Source organism: Herpailurus yagouaroundi, unplaced genomic scaffold (genome assembly GCF_014898765.1).
Source record: "Herpailurus yagouaroundi ecotype Mexico unplaced genomic scaffold, PumYag 162, whole genome shotgun sequence".
NCBI classification, from domain to species: domain Eukaryota; kingdom Metazoa; phylum Chordata; class Mammalia; order Carnivora; family Felidae; genus Herpailurus; species Herpailurus yagouaroundi.
In genome coordinates, this window is record NW_024412403.1 from 8,077,997 (window position 1) to 8,088,742 (window position 10,746).

Consider the following 10,746-nt stretch of genomic DNA (forward strand, 5'->3'; position numbering starts at 1 on the left):
TTTATTTATTTTTGGGATAGAGAGAGACAGAGCATGAACGGGGGAGGGGCAGAGAGAGAGGGAGACACAGAATCGGAAACAGGCTCCAGGCTCTGAGCCATCAGCCCAGAGCCTGACGCGGGGCTCGAACTCACAGACCGCGAGATCGTGACCTGGCTGAAGTCGGACGCTTAACCTACTGCGCCACCCAGGCGCCCCAAAACAAGAGTTTCATAACACGTATACCTCCCGGTTACGTGGGCGAGCCCCAGGACAAAGAAACAACGGTCAGAAATGGCCAAAGCCGTCACTTTAAGCTAAAGATAAAGATGCTGGGCAGCTGGGGGGTGTCGGTTAGGGGAAGTGACCAGGAAAAGCACAGTGAAGAGGTTGTTTTGTGGATGTAAGTCCCCACCAGCTCTGGGGATAAGAGTTTCTGGAGATTTAGCCCTCCCCGTCTTCGTGGTACAGGGAGGGAGACACCTCACGCGTGGAGATGTCCCTCAGACACGCAACTGTGGCTTATAAAAGGGTAACTTCGCGGGGCGCCTGGGTGGCTCAGTCGGTTAAGTGTCCGACTTCAGCTCAGGTCACGATCTCGCGGTCCGTGAGTTCGAGCCCCGCGTCGGGCTCTGGGCTGATGGCTCAGAGCCTGGAGCCTGCTTCCGATTCTGTGTCTCCCTCCCTCTCTGCCCCTCCCCGTTCATGCTCTGTCTCTCTCTGTCTCAAAAATAAAATAAACGTTAAAAAAAATTAAAAAAAAAAAAGGGTAACTTCGCTTGGGTTTTGGAGTCTCTCAGAAACAACCAGCCTGAAACAATCCCTGTGCCAAAGAGGCACATATTGGGGGGCATTCTCTGCCCCCCTCTGGTGACATTCCTACAATCACACAGCCTGCAGTAAAGGGGCCAGGACTCAAACAAAGTCTACTGCCCCCCTTCTGGGCCTCCTTCCGCTGTTTGCTGTGGCGCTGTTTCTAGGATCCCCGAAGCTGCTTCAGTTCAGCAACAGTTCAATTCCACACAGTGACAAATGAGAGCCCTAAGCGGAAGGCGGTTACAAGAACTGGGTTAAATAAATACCAACCCATCAGAAAACAACAAAGAAAACATCAGCCCCAAATTTACGACCTGCAAGGGTTTTCCCTACTTTTTTCTGCCATGGATATTCATCCAGACCCCTTGTTCTGTGACTGAAACACCCAGAAACACAGCGGTCTCTTCCTGGCACGCGGAAGGGAGATGTTTTGAACGATCAAATGTGTCTCTTGTTCTAAGAACCCTTTAAGGATGTGAGTTATGGGGCCTTTCTTCCCGCCTTGGTTCCTTTAAATTATGCTCATAGCTTGGCAAAGAACTCTTAACTGCCTGGCCCATTAATCAGGCCGAGCCATAAATTTCCTGCCTCATTGCCCTGTGGAGAATCTGTCTGGAAGATGTTCACGCTGGAGTAGTTTGGGAAGCTCCCACAACATCAATGGCCTGGTCGGGTCAGCACCCCCCTGCGCTCCAGAGCCCAGGGGGAGTGGGCGGGGCCAGCCAGGACACCTGCCTCGGCCCTCCACCGTGGCTGTGTGGCCCCGACCAGCCACTTGACCACGTGGGGCTCCACATCTGCAAAATGGGAAGACTCACATCTCTCTTTCTGGATTGTTTTGAAGGTTAATGAGATAAAGGGTATGAACCAGAAGGTGATGGTTAAAAGACCCGGTAGTGACAGCAGTCTATCCAGGGACGCAGCACAGCCTTCCCCCCAAGGCCTCCTTAGCCTTTGGTCTTGCTCGGCTGGAGAAGGCCCTTCCTTCCCTGCCTTGCTGCAACCTCCACCTTTGTCATTCAGCTGCTGCTTGAGGGTGCCTGGCAGGCTGAGTCGGTGAAGTTGGATCTCAGGGTGGTGAGTGAGAGCCCCACACTGGGCCTGGAGCTTGCTCAAACGGGAAGCCCCTGCACCATAATGGCTGAAGAAACGGTGGGCCTGGAATCTGCTGAGAGACCCCAACCGCTCCTGTCTCTTCCTGTCTCCCTGAAGTGCAAAACAGGCCGAACAGGCCACCCAGAGGACCGTGAAATTTGCAAACCCCAGCTTGAGAGGCTGGTCCTGGTTTCCAGGGACACCTTCCTGCAGGAGCACCAGAGACCCTCACAGCCCGAGGGCACTGCTTTTCCTTTTCCTCCAGTATCTTCGGCCACTGCCGAAGGGGCACCTCTCAGGGTGAGTCTTCAATGGCTGAAGCATCTTTGCTCTGTTCAGTTGTGAAATAGTAATACTAGGATTTCAACTCAGATGTGTAGGGCATGGGTATGGATTGAGACTAAAGTTTATTTTACTTTATTTTATTAAGTTTTATTTTTTTTGGGGGTTGGGGGGGGGTAGGGGCAGAGAGAGAGGGAGAGAGAGAACCCCAAGCAGGTTCCACACTGTCAGCATAGAGCCCAATGTGCGGCTCGATCCCATGAATAGTGAGATCACGACCTGAGCCGAAATCGAGAGAAGGATGCTTAACCAACTGAGCCACCCAGATGCCTCCCGACTAAATTTTAGTTCTGGCCACAGCATCCGATGGGTACCACCCCAGAAGGGCTGCCTACTTCCAAGGAAAGCTGTCACATCTCTCAGAATGAGCTCTTAGGGGCACGTAATTGGCATATACTTAAACATGTAACTAGATGGGTGGGGGAAGCAGGGCCAGAATGAGTACGGATCTAAGATTAGCAGATTAAGCTTGACTGAGTACCAGAGCTCTGTGCCTTCAGAGCTCCCAAACGCTTGCCCCTACTCGGGAATGCTGCGGTGCCCTGCTCTTGCTACATCTGTAAGGCCTAGTCTTTGGCCAGAAGCTCTGGCTCGCTCTCTCTCTCTCTCTCTCTGGGCAGAGAGTCCGACACAGCCATCCTAAAGAGAGCACATCTCTAGCACCTATTAACCTTCAAAACAAAACTGCCAGTTATTTTACCGGCAAAAATGGATTTACTTGGGATTAGCAGAGAATTGCAATCGGGGACAAGCCACAGCAAAACCAGAGGCAAGTCCAATGAACAAAGGGGAGGACCGCTCTTCTAGAGAGGAAAGGAGCTGTGATCAACAAAAAGTCCATCGGGGTAGATGGGAGTTCAACTGTGGCGGCTTCTCATTGGCTGAGTGGTGACTGTCTCTCATTGGCTGGGCCAGGGCAGGAGAAAACCTTCCTTCCTCCCTCTGGGTAGAAGACAGTATCTCCCGGCAAGGTACCTCTCTTCCCGTTGGGTCTGGGCGTGAGAGGTCCTCCTGGCGGCCTCCTGACTCCATTCTAAATGAGGATTCCTGATTTTCACGCACCCATCTGAAAGGCAAGGTCATGTGGATTCCTAACCCTACCTCAAAGAAAAGCGTGTGTACTAAAATATATATATTTAGTTTAGATAGATTAGTTTCACATTTGCTGTGTTACAGGATTCTATAATAAATGTAAATGAAGTAAAAAGACTCCTTCCACTTTATTACACGTCCGAAGTCAGTAAAGCAAGTGTAGTGTGGTTCGCTGTAGACCTCTGGCTTCCCCAAATCTTTCTCAGAACGTACTCATGGCCCTGTATCTCTTCTTAAATTAATTCCTGCTTCCTCTCCTAATTATTGTATAATTCAGAGGTGTCGCTTTTTAAAATCAAGTCATTATTCCACCAGCAGCAAACGATAAGAGAAAGACGGGGGATATGTATAATTTTTTAAAAAACATATTTTGGTGCCTCTTGTATCTCAAACATGGCCTCGCCAAGGATTACACATATGAGATTTAACCCATCTTTTTTTCTTTTTTCAAGGTGTTAGATCTTTTCTTTACCAGTTGTTTTCTAAGTTAAAGTGTACATAAAGTGGGATGCACAGACCTGAAGTATACCATCCAATGAGTTCTGACAAATGGATGAGGCTGCGTGACTCAAGACCTTATTGTAATACAGAGCATTTCCATCACTGAGGAAAGTTGACTCCTATTGTTCCCATGAATCTTCCTGCCTACCCCCAGCCCCAGAGACAGCCGCTGCTGTGGCTTCCGTCAGCATAAATGGGACTTCATACGTAGAATCACACAGTGTGCACTCTTTTGCATCTGGTTTGTTTCACGCCACATAATGCTTTTAAGATGCATACGGTTTCATGTATCAGGAGTTTGTTCCTTTCTGTAGCTGAGTAGCATTCCATTGTATGAACACATCACGGTTCCTTCATCCACTCTCCTGTGGATGGAAATTTGGGTTGTTTCCAGTTTTTAGCTGATACTAATAAAGCCGCTATGAAGGTCCTTGTACAAATGTCTTTCTTAGCGGATATGTTTTTACTTCTCATGGGTAATCTGGAAGTGGCATTGCTTGGTCATAGCGAAGGTGAGTGGTTAGCGTGAAATGAAACAGCCATTTCCCCCAAAGCATGGTGCCCATGATGACGTATGACAGCCGTGGTGACCACATCCACCACGACACCGAGTGTTGTCAGTCTTTAATGTTAGCCATTCTCCTGCAGTGTAGGGGAGAGAAGCTCATTATGGCTTTAATTTGCATGTTACTGATGAATATTGAACACTCTTTTAATGAGCTTATTGGCTATTGATATTGTTTCCTTTGTGAAGTCTATGTGCAAGTTTTTTTTTTAATATATTTTTTTATTTTTTGAAGGAGAGAGAGACAGAACATGAGCAGGGGAGAAGCAGAGAAAGAGGCAGACATAGAATTCGAAGCAGGCTCCAGGCTCCGAGCCATCAGCACAGAGCCCGACACGGGGCTCGAACTCACAAACCGTGAGACTGTGACCTGAGCTGAAGTGGGACGCTCGACCGACTAAGCCATCCAGACGCCCCGTGCAAGTATTTTTTTAATGTTTATTTTGGGGGGGGGGGGAGAGAGAGAAAGAGAGAGAGAATCCAAGTGGAGGAAGGGCAGAGATACAGAGGGAGACAGAGAATCCCAAACAGGCTCCAAGCTGCCAGCACAGAGCCCGACAGGGGGCTCCAACTCATGAACGGAGAGACCACGATCTGAGGTGAATCCAAGAGTCGGACACTTATCCAGCTGAGCCACCCAGGGACCCCTCTGTGCAAGTACCTTGCCCCCTTTTTAATTGGGTGGTCTGTATTCTCATTATTGAGTTGTGAAAGTTATTTTCCTAGTTTTTTCCTCTATGCTTTCCTTTAAAAATGTTATAGTTTTAGCACTCATATTCAGGTCAAGGATCCACTTCAAATTAACTTTTTTGCATGATGTGAGATAGGACTTGAGGCTCATTTTTTCCACATGGAAATCCTGTTGCCCATTCGTTGGAAAGACTATTTCCCCCCATTGAATTATCTCGTCACCTTTGTGGAAAGTCAATGGGCCATGTAAGTGTGGATCTACTTCCAGAGTCTATATTCCATGCCAATGACCTATCTGCCTACCTGTCTGTTGACACACAGTCTCAGGTGCTACATGTAGAGACAGAGATGAATCAATAAGTTGACAGTGGTTGAAGCTGAGTAATGGGCACAGGTAGTGAGTTCATTACCCTATCCTATTTTTGTATAATAAAATGCTTTCTAAAAGGGAAAGCTTTAAAACGCATGGCGGCGGGGGGGGGGGGGGGGACGTCTGGCTGGCTCAGTAGGTGGAGCATGTGACTCTTGATCTTGGGGTTGTGAGTTTGAGCCCCAGGTTGAGTGTAGATAGTACTTAAAAATAAATGTTTTAAAACAATAAAAATAAAAAGCACGGGGAGGGGGTGGTGGAAAGGTTAACCTCCCTTGAAATACCAGAAACGCCAATTAGGACACTCTATTTTCACATCACCACTTTGATACTTCACAGCAATCCTCCATTTATCTTGGTAATGCAGAGTTGTAGTTTTACGTCCACACACAGAGACACGCGCCATCTGCTCCAAATAGATGGAATATTTCAATGCAAACAATATCACACAAGAACATTTTGGACAGTGCTTATATTATCCTGAGGTGAAGAGGCCTTTCTTAGCAGGACAGAAAAATCCAAAACTATAGAGGAAATGCTTGACTTCTAATGACATGAAAACATATCACCTCCATACGCAGACAATTTAAAAGATGAAGGGCAAGCAGGAAAGCATTTGCAATACATAAAACAGCCACCTGGTAGTTACCGTAATCTCTTAAAGTCTCTTTAAAATTCATTAAGAGATGTAGGGGAGCCTGGCTGGCTTAATCAGTGGAGCGCGCAACTCTCGACCTCAGGGTGGTGAGTTCGAGTCCCACGCTGGGTGCAGAGATTACTTACACAATAAAATCTTAAAAAAAAAAAAAAAATTAAGAGGTGCAGACTTCCACTGCATTCGTAATGTTATTTGTACGTATCTGCTGAGTCGATAAATTGACCTGCAGAATTTTTATACCTTTTTTGTTTTTATGAGACATTTGATAGTAAATCCAGGATGATGAAAACGAACCAAAACAGAGGAGCAACCCCTTAGGAGACCGTCAAAGAGGTGAATGAACGCTCGTACCACTAACCAAATGTGACACAGTGATTTGCAAGAAGAAACACGTATCTGGCCTTTGTCCACTGTTCCCGGCACACAGTTCCAAAACTTGGAATCTCCTATACAGGAACCGCAGGGGCCTCTTTTGTTACAATACTTAGTTTTGTTCCCAGTCCCTGAAACAGCTCCAGAGCGGTAAAGGGGAAGTGGGCGGCTTTTGTTATTTATAACAAACCCCTCTCCGCGGAGTGACTTTTGGAGAGCCCCCGAGGGCGGTGGGCTGGTTGCCAGGGTAACCAACCTGCAATCACAGGGTTGGAACTCCAAGCCCCGCCCCCAGCCCTACGGAGGGGAGAGGGGCTGGAGATCTGAGCTCGGTCGCCAGTCCCACCTTTGTAGTGAAGCCCCCACCGGAGCCCAGGAGGACAGGGCCCAGCGCTTCCCGGCTGGTGAAGATGGAGAAGAAGGACGCGCACCAGGACGGGTCTTGGGTGCTGTGCCCCCTCCCACATACAGTGCCCTACACATCAGTTCCCCCCGGGGCTCTCCCTGAGTTTCACCTTTTTTCCAATAAACAGGTAATCTAGGAAGTAAACTGTTTGCCTGAGTTCTGTGAGCCAGTCTGGCAAATCAATCAAACCCAAGGAGGGGGTCATGGGAGCCTTCTGATTTATGGCCGACTGGCCAGAAACAGGTGACAACCCGGACTCACCAGGGGTGTCTGGGTTTGGGGGGGGGCAGTCCTGTGGGACAGAGCCCTACACCCGCGGGATCTGACGCTACTTTTAGGGAGACCGTATCCGAACTGAGTTGGCCCACAGGACGCCCGGCTGGCGTCTGGAACATTCCTCGGACGTGGGGGGAACCCCTCCCCCCACGGCAGAATCTGGTGTCGGAACTTTTACCTCGATTCTAAAAAGCTCATTCCTTCCACATCACAACGATTCTAATATTAGCACAAGTCCCACAGACTGTGGGGTCCATTCGTGTCATGGCTTTTATTTTCATTCTTCCCACGTTTCTCTTACAAATTAATGGTCCATGTGACACTGGCAATATGTGAGACCCGAGGACATACGGACGGCGGTAGGTATTAAGCGACTGCTTATCGTACTAACAGAATTACTGCCTTGAAACAGTAAATGGCTAATACTTTTGGCTAAGGGAACAGAAAAGCCCGTCCCCACGAACTGAATTCCTCATGGTGACCCCTGCCGAACAGCTTTGTCACTGGTCCCCAAGCCCCCGGATCCTCGTCTTAAGGATTTTTCCTCCAAAGGCAGTGAGTCTCTGAGTCCGCGGGAAGAAGGCTCGGTTCCTCCATCGCCCGGAGCACAGGACGGGGAGGGGATGAGCCACAGGTGGATGGGAGGCCCCTGGCTGGAGGGCCTGCGGGCGGCCTCCCTACGTGCACTCCTGCCTCCACAGCAGCGCCCGTGACAGTGGTCCTGCTCACGTGGGCCATGGTCAGGCCCCCCTACCGTTCCTTGCACTGTAGAAACACATCAGCCCCTCCCTTCCCTGCAGTTTCAATGAGACGCCCGAATACTTCAATTTTACAGCAGAGAACGTAGACGCCAAGAGGCTTTTCTCCCAACGTCTGGTTGTCCGTGCAAATGGTCAACACCCTTCTGGTTTTAGAGCCCGAACGCCCACATCTCCGACCCGGCTCCTGGGTTTACTGCACTTCCAGAAATATGGAACGGTTTGGATACCGGACCCGGAAAAGCCTTGTGTCAACTTTATTTTGCCTACTCATTTCTCTCGTCCCCTCCCGGGTGCTCAGGACGAGGGGACCGACCTCGGGTGCCCTGGGTAACACCTGGGCCCAGCTGGGACCCTCAGATCCTGATCAGACACGCCACCCACAGCCCGGGCCCGGGGAGCATCCCTGCCTTCTGTTCTCCACCTCAGCCTCCTCCAGGCCCGTTCTAACTATTCTCCCTTTGCCCACACGGATTGGCACGAAACCCTCAACTCCTGCATTTTCTCAAGAGACGCCCAGAAGCGCGTCGGAGGGGGGTGGGTCCCCGTACCCCCTTGAGCACCCAACAGATCACAGAAGGGAAGAGACCCCAGCTCGTCACCTTATCACCGCTCTTCCCTTCTCTCCTCGCGAAGGGGCTTCGAGCAGGAGCCGAAGACCCCGGCAGCACCTGCTCAGTCGCCCTCGCCACCTGCTTCAGGACTAACGACGGCACCACCGCCCTCTGTCTCAGCACACGGCTGTCGCCGAGGGTCACCCGGAGTGAAGTCAGGAGGGCCTCGGGGGCCTCGGCGTCCGTCCAGCTCTGATCTCACGAGGCAGGGCGTCCAAGGACTCCCGATCAGTTCAAGAAGGGCAGCCTCTTGCTAGGGAGTGCACCTGTTCCTAGGGAGCCCGAGACCCACTGCACTTAAGAGAACCACGCTGCGTAAACCAGCGGCTCCTGGGGCTGACGTGACCGAGCTCTGTTTGCCACCAAGTGACAAACACGTGGCTCGCTGTCTGCAACAAAAATCCTTTGGAGTCAACACAAAAATAATTATGGGCTGACCTGCCCGAGCCCTAGAATTAAATTGGGTTAGACGAACTTTAGAAAGGAGACTTATATACGATGAGTGTAATAACAAGCCTGTCCCCCCTTACCCACGGAGGGCACATTCCAAGAAACCTCAGGGATGCCCGAAACCTGGATAGTACCGAGCCCTATAGATACTATGTGTTTTCTTTTTTTTTCTAATGTCTATTTTTGAGAGAGAGAGAGAGAGAGAGACAGTGAGTGAGTGGGGGAGGGGCCGAGAGAAAGGGAGAGACAGAAGCCGAAACAGGCTCCAGGCTCTGAGCTGTCAGCACAGAGCCCGACACGGGGCTCGAACTCACACACTGTCCTTCATGCACAAGGACAGTAATTCCCGGAGAGATTGTCACGAAGAGTGAGGTGGCCAATATGAAAACCGCATCACTGGGTAAGAAAGAGTGCGCTCCCTGCCTCTCTGCCTCCAAACCCTCTGGCCAATGTGATGACCCTAAAACAGGCGTCACTGCCCTCTCCTGTGGCACCAGCCCCTTAGACGACATCTCAGGAGCCCATGGTGTGGCCTCGGGCGCCCACTCTGCCCCCTCCATTTTCCCATTGGATTTGAGGCTCCACCAGTCTGATTTATTCAGTGCTTGTGTCGGTTTCCTTGGAGGCTCTAACAAGTTACCGCAGCTTGGGAGGCTTCACGCGATACCAACGTATCATCTTGCAGTTCGGGAAGTCCCAAGTCCAAAATGGGACTTGCTGGGTTCCAATCAAGGCGTTGGCCGGCCCGTTTCCTTTCTGGAGGCTCTAAAAGAAAATCCACTGACTTGCCTTTTCCGGCCTCTAGAGGCCACACGTACTCCTCGGTCCGTGGCCCTTCCGCCATCTTGAAAACCAGCAACACGGGCCAAGAGCTTCTCAGGCCGCCATTGCTCTGGCTCTCTGTCTTCTGCCTCCTCCTCCACTTACAGGAACTTTTATGATTATGTCGAGCCCATCCAGATAACCTGAAAAACTCTGCATCTCAAGGTCACCTGACCAACCTCAAATTTCCTATGCTACCTTAATTCTTCATTGGCACGTAACTTAACGTATCAAAGGTTCTGGGGACTAGAACACAGACGTCTTTGGCCGGGTTGGGGAGCAGGGCATTATTCTACTTCCGTCAAAACACCGTGGCACTCACATCTCTCTCTGCCTTTACCTACGCAGCTCCTTCTGCTGAGGATCCCAGCTCCCCGATGCCCATTCCCATTCCTCAGACTCATGTATTGTTGAAGATACTTCTCAGGTGTTACCTCCTCTGTTAGTCTATTCCTCTTCTGAACCCGTAAAACTTTGAATCACGCTGATCCTGTGTTACGACGATTATTTATGCGCACCAGCCCCATTAGACGGAGAACACCCAGTGTCCACCGTGTCAGGACCTTCGCTCACTCAACTGAACTCTGGCACTACGAGGTATTTATTACTTTCCTCTCTGTGGATGGAGGGCCGTATTTCCAGCTTGTCTGTCCTTCCTGGGACCTACCTGTCTGCTCCTAGACGACCACCACCACGCTGGTTTTATCGCAGTGGCTTTATAGAACGTCCTGACACCTGGGAAAGCAAGTTCCCCACCGCCACTCACCCTGTGCCCTACTGTTCGTCTTCCTCCTGCGTTTCGTGGCTATTCTCTCAGGCGCGGCCTCTCCTATCCCGATGGTGGTGGCCACCCAGGTGTGTCCGTGCACCAATACTGATCAAAGCGCACACTTGAAATACGTCCATCAACGAGAGTCTACGCTGAACGCAGCTGCCACTT

General features: G+C 50.4%; 1 long non-coding RNA gene across 1 annotated transcript; it reads left to right on the forward strand.

Moving 5' to 3' along the window:
* Positions 1–6,714: 6,714 nt before the first annotated feature.
* LOC121035943 (uncharacterized) lies at positions 6,715–10,294 on the forward strand. Its single transcript, XR_005793153.1, has 2 exons — positions 6,715–7,013; positions 10,155–10,294. It is a non-coding gene; the product is annotated as an uncharacterized LOC121035943 (long non-coding RNA).
* The last annotated feature ends 452 nt before the right edge of the window (positions 10,295–10,746 follow it).